This window comes from Jatropha curcas, chromosome 3, assembly GCF_041381405.1.
Source record: "Jatropha curcas cultivar XTBG-Jc1 chromosome 3, XTBG_Jcur_1.0, whole genome shotgun sequence".
NCBI lineage: Eukaryota > Viridiplantae > Streptophyta > Magnoliopsida > Malpighiales > Euphorbiaceae > Jatropha > Jatropha curcas.
Window position 1 is genome coordinate 17407648 of NC_143153.1, and position 14665 is coordinate 17422312.

A 14665-nucleotide genomic window follows, 5' to 3' on the forward strand; every position below is an offset into this window, starting at 1 on the left:
AACACCGGTAGGATTAGGTAGGGGCCTAACCATGTGATGATCTCTAACCCAGGCCTTAAGGATGGCTCGGGTAACACCCGGAGTAATAACTGAATCCACGGAAGTGCCATCCACAATCGGAACAGTCTGGTCTATCCCCATCTGCCTCAAAACGCGTGTAGCGTAGTACCACGTGTAATGTGTAAGGCATAGTAGGTAAACTCGGGTGTGGTAGAAGCTAACCTGGATGAAGCGGGTGATGTCATACCAGGAAATGTACCACAGCACCTCATTCGGACCCAACTCAATCAGCCATGAGGTCCATGCATCAGTAGACGGGTGAGTGATCAGGATCCTCCACATACGATACTGAGAGGGGTTATAAGGCAAGAAAGTAGGAGCAGTAACCACTTGGAGGTGGTCCTTTAACCAAACCTGAGTATAGATCCTTTCTATTACGAAGGAATGAACCAAAAGAAAGAAGAGACAATAAGGAAAAGGAGAAGGGAAAATACCTGGAGAATGATCGGAGAGACAGTCCAATTGTCAAAACCCAAGGCGGCTCTGTCAAGACTTCGGATAGTCTCGGCTAGCACAATACCGCCGATGCAGCCCACTTCCTCCATCATGGCACCGAATCGAAAAACGTGGGCCTTCGGGTCCCAAATTCTGATGCCGGCCTGTAAAAAATCCCAGTCTATAACCACTCCCCTAAGGGTAGCAATAGGAGATAGACGGTACCTCCCCAAATTGATCTTTTCTACCTTGAAGAGACTCTTAGTCCAATTGTGCATGATGTGGTTATAAAAGGGATTCATTTTTTTGAAAAAGAAGAAGAAGAAACTGACTAATTTTCCTAGAGAAAATGGCTTTTTTGGCTCAAATTTCGAGAGGGAATGAGTGAGTTTGAAAATTCGCATTTTTATAGAAAAATGCGCCCGGAGGCGGCTGCTCCCGCCGGTGGAGGCGGCCGCTACCGCCGTCGACGGCGGCAGCGCCCGCCGGCTGCTCCCGCCAGTGGAAGCGGCCGCTCCCACCGTCGGAGGCAGCTGTGCCCGCCGTCGGAGGCGTTCGCTGCCCCCCCTTGGTGGCTCCGGCTGCTGCCCATCCTGTTTTTTTGTTTTTTTGGGATTCTTCCGTGGTTTCTCGAGTTTTTTTTTCTCTCTCTGGTTAAAGTACAAGAAATAATTTCTGGAAGAAATGATAATAAAAGAGTTTTTCAAAAAAAAAAATCCCATTTTTTTTACAAGTCAAAGGGGATAATCATGCATACATATTTCAGTACTAACCCAGTGTAGGTACAGTCAAAGTACAGTGCAGCAATACAAGCAAAGGAAAAATATGAACAACAAAAAAAAAATCTGGCAACAACAACATCAGCGACGGGGTCTTCTCCTCCTCTGATCATCAAAGGCCCTCAGAGTCCAGGCCAAAGAAAGCTCCTGCTCCATCCCGAGAATCAACTCCATCATCTGACTGACCAAGCCGTCAGGAACCTGGAAATCATGCAGGAAACACAAGTCAATATTAAATCTTTTACGAATCCTTTTTATGAAAGATTTATCAGCCATTACCTCATTAATGGAGTCGGAAGGGAGATTCCAACGATTCACATTAGCCAGGGAAACCTCCTGAAAAGCTAAAGTACCGTCTGGAGTATGATAAGAGATGCTGTACGGAAGATGTAAGTTGGCCAGATCTGGGTGAAGAGGCCCAGTAGCATCTGTGACGACACGGGGAGCCCTGGAAGGACCTGTCGAATGGCTAGGCTCAGCCCGAGATGGACCCTCAACCGGAGTGGAAGAAGAAGGATTGGTCGAAGGCCTCCTCCTTGGAGTCCTAGTCAAGGGACCCGAAGCCCGAGAAGAATGGGTGTCAAGCGGCTGGGAAGGTGCCGATCTCTGAATGCTATCAAGCTGAGATCCAATGGGCTGCATCAAAAAGACCCTGCAGAACTCGGCATAATCTCCCCCCAGGATGAACTCCACATGTGGAACACCCTCAGTATGAGCATCGGTGAGCGTCATCTGCTTGCCCGCTCGCATGTCCTCGGGAGGAGGATAAGGGACAGAACGACAACCTCTTATCTGAAGGTCTACTCTCTCGCCAAGTAATATCGTCTCAAGACGGGGTGCGACAGGACAACTCTCCGCCTAGACAAGGCATCCAATCGCTGAAATTGGGGATCGGCCTGAATCCAACTCTGTAGACGGGCAGTCATCGCCCCCACCTCAACCTATGAAAGATGCAAATGTGTTAATAAATCCTTTTTATTTAACATATTTAAGAATTGCTAAGCACTTACCTGCTCCAGAGTGCAAGTGTCAAAAAAGGCCCTTAGATCTCTCAGCGATTTTTTGCGCCGAATGGTATGAAGGTTTGATCGGTACCATCTCCAAGCCAAAGGCACCAGTCCCAGCCCAAGATCAGCATGAATGAGCTCCGGGCGGGTATATGGGAAGTACTCGAATGCCCAAGTCTGCAAAAAAAAAAAAAAAAAGAGAATCAATGAAGAAAAATCAAGAATAACAAACAGAAAGACACAAAAAAGGGGAATGTTCTTTACATTACCTCCCAAAAGTAGTAAGTCCCACTGACTTTACAGTGGTGCCGGATCAGGTCGCACATGTCGTCATACATGCGGCTCAAAATAGCCCCGGCCCAGTCATACTCCCGAAGGTGGGCCAGATCTTCCAAGCTTTTCAAAATGGAAGGATTGAATTTTTCCTTCCTGTTGGACCAGAAGGTCGAAGCAAAAAGTAGCAGCAATGTGAATCTGGCCACCTGGTAGCCGTCAGGTCTCCCTGTCTAAATCTAGCATATATGTCAGGGGCTTGGAGGGACAGCCAGTGTCTGGAAACGCTCAAAACTGGTGTGGAAGAACTGGGCCCGACAATCCGAGGCAGGTCTATCCTGATCAGCTCCACCATCCGGTCCAAGGAGACCTCTGTCCTCCAGTCATTATATAACTCGATCGCCTGAGTGCCAAAGGGGATCCCAGAGATCACAGAAAAGTCTGTGGGGGTCATGGTCAACTCGCCCCAAGAAAAGTGGAAGGTATTGGTGGTGTCCCACCATCTCTCGGCCAAAGCACCCAGTAATTCTTTGTGGCTGCTCCGACCCATGTCAAAATGCCTCAGGTAGTCCAGATGGGACAGGCTAATAATCGCTCCAACTGGGTTGTTGTGGTCGAATATCTCGACCGGAATTTCGGCCGCGGAGGTCTCACCCACATCCAATCTAATATGGGGGTCCTAAAATGTAAAGCAATCTAAGAGTTATTCCTTGGTTCCTTACTAAGGATAATATCTTAGTTCTACCCTAGCATGCATACTAATAAAACAGTAAAATGCTAAAAAAAAAAAAAAAAAAAAAAAGGTGAAAGTAAACTTACCTGGGCATAGATACCAGTCACGGAAGCGTGGGTGTCTGCGTCCGCTGTAAGATCGATGTCTAGGGAAATTCCAAAGACTCTAGAAAATCCTCGTCGCAGCTGTGACCTGAAGAAGTCATTGAGAAAGTTGAGAGGATTTGAGAGAAATCTTTGAGTTTGAAAGTTAAGAATGAATGTAAAAGTGAAACTTCAGCTATTTATAAGAAAAATAGCCAAAAGGCAGGTCTTCTGGACGCGTCCGATTTTCGCCTTCAAAATTTGCTTTTCAGACAACCACCGACGCCCATAAATCATTTTTATGGTTGCCGGTGGGGGGCAACTGTGAATACTCAAATTTTGAGGCTCAAAAAGCCTGTTTTCCCGGACTGCTAACTGTCCGGCCGGGCCGGAGGCCATTTGAAAAGTTCACCGAAAGTATGCCAATATGGTACTTGAAACGTCCGGAAAATTACGAGGATCGCAGAACTGGTCCCGGAATATTTTTTGGAGGTACGGAACTCCCGAAAAAGCCTCTGGAACAGAAAACTAGCAAATAGGGCGGCGGCGACTGGTTTATGGACCGAGTCTGTGTTGACGGACGCTCTCTTCTCTCCTACGCTCCTTGCGGTTCTTTTACTACTTTTCTGCATTTAGTGTAGGCTTTTATTACTCTGCTGTTGTGATATTTGGTCACTTAATTAAATTAATTTTAATTAATATTCCCCAAACGAGGAGCTTAATCTGGAATTTTCAAGCTGAAGCTAAGAAGCGGCCGCCGACTAACTCAAGTAATAACGAAACCCTGACTATTTAATTTCAGCATTTTGTGCATATTCTCTTCTACTCCTAACTTTAAAAACTGCATTCACACCATCGTCATTTTGGCAATAAATTGCCTTAAGTTTAGGCTAAAATGCCCGGTTAATCAATAATCGTGGTATTAATGCTAAAACTCCGAACATATTGGCTAAAGTGCCTAGTTAATTAATAACTACGGTGTAATTGCCTTTATTTCGAACAGTTTGGCTAAAAGTCCAATTAATCAATAATTGTGGCTAAAAGCCTTAATCAATCACGTTTTTGGCAACAAAATTGCCTACAGTTTAATGAATCATGTCTTGGCAACAAATTGCCTAAATTACATATCATCTTTTGGCACGAATGCCTTAATCAATTTTTGGCGACAAATCGCCCAACAAAACTCCTTTGGCACAAATGCCCTTAATCAATCATTTTGGCGACAAATCGCCTAACCAATTTTTGGCAACAAATTGCCTAATCAAATGTCAACTTTTGGCACAAATGCCTTAATCAACCATTTTGGCGATAAATAGCCCAAAACATCAATTTTTGGCAATAAATTGCCTAATCAAACACCTTTTTGGCAACTAATGCCTAAAACAGAAAATCAATCAAACTTTGGCAAAATGTCTAAAAAATGCACGAAGCATACACACACTCATGCGTGAAGCATACCCCTTCAAGATGCCTTTAAATAGGCTTTATCGAACTACGTCGGCTTTGATCTCTCATTCAAACGAGAGTACGTAGGCACGTTCGGGATTTGACCCCGAGCGGCAAGTCGAAATCATCAAAACATTTTATTGGTCCAATTGCATCAATTTACCTTGCAAAGCATTCACACTTAGGTCAGTTAATCAGCATGACATAGTCTCGGGATCCACCTCGGGTTTGCAGATTGTGCCTTAAACGTTGGGATAATTAGCCTAGACTTAGGTTAATTAAAATTGGAGTCATTTAGGGTTCTTTCTTAGTTTTCCCTTATAAAAATAAACTAGGTGGCGACTTCATAAAACACACATGTGAGCATACCTCGTTCTAGCACAATTTTGCCTTCGGGGGAGGGTTCACAGGTCCCATTGCCGAAAAACTGGGTGGCGACTCAAAATGTTTTATAAGACCGATTTATCGGCGTCGTATCCAATAAAATGTTTTGTCACCACTATTCAAAGTAAGATCATTTTCCATCAAAAGAAAAAGGGGACATGTTTTTCGGGTAGCTCGGGGGCGGTACGAAAACAAATTGGCAACTTCACTGGGGAAGCATCCACTAATCCCCGGTTATTTTTAAATAACTAGTTGGTTGCAATTAGGAATTAACTCTAAACCTACGTTTTCTAAAATTGTAAATAAAATTGGTTAGAAAGCCGTCGAAAAAATCTTTAATCGTCCGTGTTTGTTTATTTGCTTTCCTTTATTTTTCTAAGTTCTTACATTCATACTACATTTCTCTCTTCTCACCACTTTCTACCCAAGTTATCCCTTGGTATCATTGTTAACTTTGAAGGTGGATCCAGCTTAAACCTTGCGTTTTAGGCACATCCACCCGAGAATTAGCAATTTTACCAACCGCAAGCCTAGTACCTTTAAAGGTGCGTCAAAAGGAGTAGGCCCATGTGAAAGCCTGAATCCTGTTTGCGGAACCCGGACTTTGTAAGCCCAATGGACTAAAGCCCATGAATGTAGTTGAAAGCCTTAGTCAGTTCTCCATAAGGAAAATCTGAGTCTGTTTACTGTTGTTCTGTCGCATTCATTTTTAGAGTTTGTTTCGCCAATCTCAAAATCCCCTACTGGTTATCGAGATTAGACCAAATCCTAGGAAACAGATGTCGGAATCTTTACCAACAAAACTCGTGTGTAGGAGAGATAAGGTTGGAAGGCATGCATTTCCCAACTCTCGTTCCCCTGTGTGTTATAAACTGTTCATATGCTGTGACATTCATGCATCATGTAACGCTTTTCGTTTCAGCCATGCATTAATAAGAGCTAATTTTTGGTATGGACGTTTGACCTTGATTTTGAGAGTGGACCTCTAATTCGTTTTGAATAACATAATGCAATCGTTTATAGTGAATTAATGCCCACAAGAAAAGGGAGCTATAAGGGGGTTGCAATTCCTTTGTATTTTCACATTTCTCGTATTATTTGGAAGTAAGCGTGAGATTACAGAAATCTTGTAATGAGATCCTGCTTGGTGTTTTTGCCTAGTGATCCCAACCCCGAAAGGACCTCGGAAAACTTTTGCTTTTACTGAATTTTATTGTTTGAATGTGGAAATGTGATTTTTTATTTAAATAAATGGTGACAAAACCTTTTAGGAACGCGATGCCGATAAATCGGTCTTATAAAACATTTGAGTCGCCACCCATTATTTCGGCAATGGGACCATTTCCAATTAAAAAGTGACTTCATTTAAAACCCAATTTTTATTCAAGGCCAATTATTTTAAAAAGACTGGTCAAGCGTACCAAGTACGATTCTGGGTAAGGGAATTAGGTACGTCTGCCCGTTGGAAGCCGACGCCCGGAAAACCGGCCTCTTTTAACCTACAATTTCTAATTTATTTTAGGAAAGCCAATTTATTTAATTAAACCCAACCCGAATAAATCGAACCGAGTTCCTATGTGGAAAATTAATTAATCGTCCCAAATAAATCCATTCATTGCATTCATAACCATTCAAACCACATTAATCATCCACCTATAGTAAAAATAATTAAAAGACCCGCTCTTGCCTTATGGTTAAAGGCGGGCCACAAACCGAATTTGCAATACATTCTACTTAATTAAACATAATAAACCCTAAAATCCCATAAGCATGCATAATAAAATACTAACCTATTTGATATGATTAAATCATAATCTGCCCATTGTTGGTTATTTCTTGAATTAAAAATAAAACTTTTATTTAATTACATGAAATTGGATAAAAAATGAAACTATTCTGGAACCCTAGAACAGTTGCGTCACGCAGCTGTTCTATGAAGAACAGTTGCGTGACGGAACTCCTAGTTACGTGATGCATCTGTTCGTAACTTTATCAAAATTCTCAGATTCATCAATCACTTATTTAAAACATAATATTAAATAACAAAACATAAACGAAATAAACTTATTGATCACGAACAATTCCGTCACGCAGGTGGTCCGGACAAAGTCAACTTTTTTTTGACATGAACAGTTTCGTCACGCAGGTAGTAGCTGCGTGACGCAGCTGCTCTGGTCCTAACTACCTTTCAAACTATCTTTTTTACGTGTTCTTTTTATCAAATCTTGTTTAATATTACTCAGAAACACTCAATAATGGGCAGAATACTACTTAATCAATACCAAACTACCCAAACACTAATAAAACAAGATATTTAAAAGATTAACAACTAAAGATAACAAGGAGAGTTTAGATGATTACCTAACCCTCAGATTTGAGGATTGCACGAGTTTTGAATGTCTTAAGAATGTTGTTTAAAGATCACAGAAAGCCTTTTGCAAAGTCTTAACCAAAAAACTCTTTTTCTTTTTCTTTTCTCTCTTTTCTCTTCTTTTTTGTGATTTTGTTTTCAACCTATTTAATCTCTAATGCTTCGTTTTTCTTCAAGATAACTCAAAAGAGTTCTTGTAGAAAACCTAGCCGCAAATGCTTTTTATGTTTTCTCAAAGAATCGCTCTCTGGCTTCTCCAAAAGTCCCGTATAAGAGATAAAAATGTTGTATTTATATGGGTGGGCAACAGAACAGAGCTGCGTCACGCAACTAACAGTTGCGTGAGAGACCCGAGAGCTGCGTGACGCAGCTCACTTTTCGTATAGTTGTCGCGTATCCACACAAAAAGCACAAACCGTTACACGGGCTTATCCAAGTGATGTCATCCTGGTTAGAGTTGCGTGACACAACTACTAGTGCCGTCATGCAACTTATAGCTGCGTGACGCAACCCTAGTGTAGGTCAGACTCCTTGAACCAGTTTGAATCAATTTTTGGTTTAAAGGCTTCTGGTTGACCCTGATTCCTTATTCCGCATCCTTATATCCTCATCGGGTTAGGCGAGGGCATAAAAACACACGTCAACAGTTTGCCCCCTTACTTTATCATTAATTGTATAAACGATTAATGTTAAAGTGGTCCATTGACATGCCTTCAATCTGGCAATCATCCTTAAAGCTCGGTTTGATTGGCTTTGAAAGATGTTGAGTTGACTTGATCATCTGGCCACCTACTTAGCTCGGTTTGATCGGCTTTCGTCGGCTCCAGTCGGATCGGTAACAACTTCCAAAATTCGGTCTGATTAGATATGAAAATGCCTTCGAGGTTCGGTTTGATCGGCTCGAAGGGTTTTAAGTGCCTTGGTCAACTTCGCAATCCACCATCATTGACCGAGAAGAGCATCCAAATAGCTTCGTAATACACCATCACTGTTCGGTGGTTGAAATTGTCCTGATCAGCTTCGCAATACACCATCACTAATCAGTAAGAGAATTGACTCGATCAGCTTCGCAATGCACCATCACTAATTGAGAAAAATGATTCGAACAGCTTCGTAGTTCACCATCACTGCTCAGTGGGACCTATCGGCTTCGAAAAACCATCACCGGTTGGCCTGAAAAATTGTTCAAGAGAAAAAGAGCAATATCTGTGTACAAACAGACCTTTCCTTTTGTTAGAAAAATATCGGGACATCACATGTCCCCATGCATTAATCATAAATTTTAAAATTTTACATCAGGGCAAAAGATTATATTTTTGCCCCCAGTCCGGAATTCTGACCTAGGACAAAAAATATTAGCTTTTTAGGCATATCTTTCAATGTTTATTATCAAAATTTGGTTTAATAGTTTTGCAAAAATTTAGCAAAAATTTAGGCTAGAAAAATTTTAAGTCTGAATTTTCAGTATACCCTTCCTGATGCAGTGTTTAAAAGAGAATTTACCTGAGGGTAACCTGGGCAATTTGATGCTCTTGCCCCCTGTGCACTGAGTAGACAAAATTACTGAAGTGTATGAACCGCATACCGACGTCAAATTGCTTGAACGGGTCATTACAGGCTTTAAATGGGCCGTGCGGGCCTTGTGGGCTTGAGAAGGTTAATGGGCCCCTCCCTCTTTTGGGCTTGGAGGGATGGGCTTGGGCCTAGTGCTTACTATAAGTAAGTTTCTTCTAATCATTTCATTTTCACTTATCTAAAACCCTAAGCTGTCTGCAAACTCTCTGAACCTTCAACCAGAAATGTCTCAACTTCCCAAGATCCCTGCCTCTGCCTACACGCCGGAGATGAACACCTTGGGGGCGGTCCCGGATATCCCGACCTTCGAGGGCGAGCTGGTGCCAGTCAGCTGTAATCCACTGACTTCCGGGACGCGACTACTGCAGCTTCTTCCATTGCCGGGCACCAAATTCCCGGTTCGCTACGAGACTAGCCGGATGCGCGGCTTTCAGACTGAGGTAAGTAATTTTTCTTTCAAATTTCTTGTTTCAATTGTGTGTTGTTGATAATTTTGTGAAAATTGTTGTCTGTATGTTCGTTGGCAGTTGTGCCACGCAGGAAGGAGTTGCGTGACGCAGCTGTTCCTGTGTGAACAGTTGCGTGACGCAGCTGTTCTAAGTGAACAATTGTGTGACGCAACTGTTCGAGGCGTCAGTGAACCCTAGCTTTTCTGAACTTAGGTGAATTCGCCCTTGCATGCGTTAAATGCTTGATTTGTTGGTTGAGAATTGATGCCATCTCCCCTGCGATCTATTTTTGCCCTGAAAATGCATAGAAATAACACAATAGACATAGAAATTGAACATAAGTTGGATTCTGCGTACCTTCGACAGTTGCGTCACGCAACTGTTCTGTGGAAGAACAGTTCTGTGACGCGACTGTTCATCAATGAGGCAAGGCCTTGGACAGTTGCGTGGCACAGCTGTTGAGAAGCGTGGCGCAGCTGTTGAGATGCGTGGCGCATCTGTTCTTAGGACGCAATATTTTGAACAGTTGCGTGGTGCAGCTATTAAGGTGCGTGACGCAACTGCTAAGGTGTGCGACGCAGCTGTTCTTCAGGATGCGCAACTTGGGCAAGCTGCGTGACGCAGCTGTGTAGACGCGTGGCACAGCTGTGTAGATGCGTGACACAGCTATGGTTTGGCCCGAGACTTGAATTTTTATTTTTCCTGTCATGAAACAAAGATAGATAACTGTTAGCTTAATTTCTTATTTAAATTGAAATTTTTCTTACACAGGTTGATGTGGACAGGGCCCGCGCTGGTGGATCTTCTACTGATGCTTCTACTTTCTGGGATCTGCTGGACCCTCCTATGCACGCTCGGGTCGTTGCTGCCGGCTTCGGCGACTATGCTGCAGGGCTCTGCCGTACACAGCCTCGCTTTCCACCCGCCATGCGCTATGTGCTGATGGAGCGGTGGAACGACTGCACCCATACCTTCGTCTTCGGTTTTGGGGAGATGACTCTTACTCCGGCCGACTACGCTGCTATTACTGGGCTCAGATTTGACGGTCCGGTCGCTCGGTACTAGACCGCTACTCTTGAAGCTCAGCTGGTTCGCTCTCTGCTCGGTGTGACCACCCAGACCAGGTACACCGCGCAGGGATGCGTATCATACGAGGTCGTATACCGCTTTTGGGCCGAGCGGATTCGTGCGAGGCTGGCCGCGTGGAGAGAGCTTCCTGCTGATGCTCGGCCTGCTGCCCCGGCTTACACTCAGGAGGAGAGGGATCAGGCCGCCCGGTCCTTTCTCTTCTACATCATTTCCTCTCAACTGCTATGCACCTCCCAGAATAAGGGAGACCCGGCGGTGCTAGTATGCTTAAGGGATTTGAGTCAGGTCGGCTCCTACGACTGGGCCACTCTTGCTTTGACTCATCTTTACCACGGTCTTGATGTATGGACCCGTGGTAGTGGTGAGTCGAATTGGTAGTTCATCCGGCCACTGGAGGTAAAACTCTTATTCTCTTCGCCCCCTTCTTTTATCATCTTATTTTTACTGCTCAACTGTATACTGAACTTACTGTGATCTTTACTGCAGGTGTGGGCCTACGAGTACCGCATCTATCCAGGCGGTCCGAGTGGTGATACTCCGGCTGACTCCCGGCGGATCCCTCGGTATCGGGCACACTGCCATCATACCTTTGCCAGTACCGAGGATCCCCATTACTGGAGGTGCTTCCTGCATGACAGGGCCTTATCCGATGTAAGTACAAGAACCCTCTGAACAACTTAGCTTTCTTTTTTCTCTCTGTGCAATTATTGATTCTTCTGTTTTGCAGCTGCTTCTGACTCCCTGGGAGGGAGAGGCCTGGAGGACCTATCCCGCTCGTGCGGTAGCGGAGCTCTATACCCAGTCTAGGCTCCTGCTGCGGGGGTACTGGGTTGACGGGTGTGAACCCCTCCCCCAAAATATCATATTGATATGAATGCATGTGACTAAGGAAGAAATGCACATGATGTGTGTGAGTCGCCACCTTGTTTAATTATTTCAGGGTAAACTAGGAAAAAACCCTAAGTGACTCCATTTTTAATTAACCTAATTACTAGATTAATTATCCCAATGTTTAAGGCATAGCCTACGAACCCGAGGCGAATCCCGAGACCATGTCATGTTGATAAACTAACCAATGAAATGGATGCTTTGCAGGGAAGATGATGTAATTGGATCAATGAAAATGTCTATGTGATTTCGACTTGCCGCTCGGGGTTAAATCCCAAACGTGCCTACGTACTTCCGTTTGAATGGAAGATCAAAGTCAACGTAGTTCGATGGGCCTTCTTTGAAGGGCTTTGAATTGGTATGCTTAATGCATGAGTGTGTGTATGCTTTGTGCATTTTGTTTAGGCATTTTGACAAAGAATTGATTGATTTGATTTTAGGCATTTGATGCCAAAAATGTTGATTTTAATGGCTTTTAACCAAAAGGATTGATTTAGGCAATTAGTTTGCCAAAAATTGATGTTTGGGCTTATTATCGCCAAAAGATGTTTTGTTGGGCGATTGTCGCCAAAATGATTAAGGCATTTGTGCCAAAAGTCGGTATTTGAAGGCTTTTAGCCAAAATGTGTTGATTTAGGCAATTTTTTGCCCAAAAAAAAAAAGGTTAGGCGATTTGTCGCCAAAGTGATTAAGGCATTTGTGCCAAAAGTTGGTATTTGAAGGCTTCTAGCCAAAAGCTTGATTTAGGCAATTTGTTGCCAAAAGTTTGATTGATTTGGGCGTTTGTCGCCAAAATTGATTATTTGAAGGCTTTTAGCCAAAAGGTTGATTAGTTCTAAGGCATTTTGCCAAAGCTTTTGATTTAAGCGATTTGTCGCTAAAAAGTGGTTAATCTAATTTATAGGCAATTTGTTTGCCAAAAATTGATTGAACCGTGGGCAATTTGTTGCCAAAATGTGATTGATTTAATTGTAGGCAATTTGTTGCCAAAATGTGATTGATTAAGGCTTTTTAGCCACAATTATTGATTAATTGGACTTAAGCCGGACTGTTCGAAATAAAGGCAATTAACCGTAGTTATTAATTAACTAGGTCTTTTTAGCCGATATTGTCGGAGTTTGGCATGAATACCGCGATTATTGATTAATCGGGTATCTTAGCCTGAACTTAATTAATTGAGGCAATTTATTTGTCAAATTCATGACGTGAATGCATTTATGCAGTTGTAGAATTTAGGAGTAGAAGAGAAATATGCATGAAGTGCTAAAATTAAATAGACATGGTTTAATTATTACCTGGGTCAGTCGTCGGCCACTTCTTAGCTCCAGATTAAGCTCCTCGTTTGGGGAATATTAATTAAAATTAATTTAATTTAAGTGACCAAGTATCACAACAAGAAAGCAATAAAAACTAAATTAAAAATGCAGAAAAAGCAGTAAAAGAATCGCAAGGAGCGTAGGGGAGAAGGAGCGTCCGTCAACACAGACTGAGTGTGTAAAACTGAGGGCTTCGGGGCCAATCTATAGGCAAAATCGGACTGTTTCGGCGGCCGGGCCACCGGAGCTTGCGGTTCTGCTATTTTTTTGCTCCGGAGGCTTTTTCGGGAGTTCTGGACCTCCAAAAAATATTCCGGGACTAGTTCCGTGATCCTCGCGATGTCCCGGACGTTTTAAGTACCATATTGGCATACTTTCGGTGAACTTCCAAAATGGCCTCTGGTCCGACCGGACTGTCTGCGGTCCGAGAAAAACAGGCTTTGTGAGCCTCAAAAAATGGGTATTCACAGGCGATAGCGGCTACCGCCGCCTTAAAGGGCGGCCGCCACCGCCGCGGCCAGGAAAACTGGCTTTTTAAGCCTAAAAAATTTGAGTATTCACAGTTGCCTCCCACTGGCTATCATAAAAATGATTTATGAGAGCCAGTGGCCGTCTGAAGGAGCAAATTTTGAGGATGGGCAGAGGAGGAAATCCCGCCGTTGGTTTTTTTTCTTTGAAATGAAATGATCAAATGCATGGATTTATGTTTGCAACTCAAAGATGTTTTTGCCTCTTAATGAGGGCTTGAAAAGAAATTTTGCCTCTTAGAGGACTTGAAAAAGATGTTTTCCCCTTAATGAGGGCTTGAAAAGAGATTTTGCCCCTTAGAGGACTTGGGAAGATGTTTTGCCTCTTAATGAGGGCTTGAAAAGAGATTTTGCCTCTTAGAGGACTTGAAAAGATGTTTTGCCTCTTAGAGGACTTGGGAAGATGTTTTGCCTCTTAATGAGGGCTTGAAAAGAGATTTTGCCTCTTAGAGGATGAAAAGATGTTTTGCCTCTTAATGAGGGCTTGAAAAGAGATTTTGCCTCTTAGAGGACTTGAAAAGAGATTTTGCCTCTTAATGAGGGCTTGAAAAGAGATTTTGCCTCTTAGAGGACTTGAAAAGATGTTTTGCCTCTTAATGAGGGCTTGAAAAGAGATTTGTTTTATTTTTGTTTTTTTTTCTTTGAGAACCAAGGGTCGACCTAAAGTCGAAATGATCAAATGGCTCGGCTTTGGATGAAAAATGGTTGGTTATTGGTTAGGGTTTCACCCTAGGTTTTATGTAAAAAAAAAGGTTAACCATTAACCGGGTTCTACCCTGGGTTTGTGTAAAAGAGATTGATGATGGTTGGGTTTCACCCTAGGTTGTGTATTTTTTTTTTATAACACTTGCCCCTGAATCCGACTTGGAGGATTTTGCCCCCTGCTTGAGAGAATTGATGCCCTTATTAGCTGAAATAGAATTTCTTCTTAATGAAAGACTAAAAATTCCGTGATTACTTCTGTGATGGGAGAATGGTGAAGGTTCTTATCACTTCTTGCCCCCAGAATGGTGCTGACCATGGAATACTTCAAAACATTGGTGTTGAACTTGTCCAATCGATTGAGGAATCAAAGAGAACAAGGCCACTTATATGACTCGAGGAAACGGACGATGTGGATGACATCGCTCGCCTGAAAGGATCGAAGAGATGATGGTCCGAGTGGAGACGAGGTATTAAAGAATTACCTCTCAACGATTATGCTTGACATTTTTTTAGGGTTGTTTTGGAAACCCCGGGGATTGAATTGA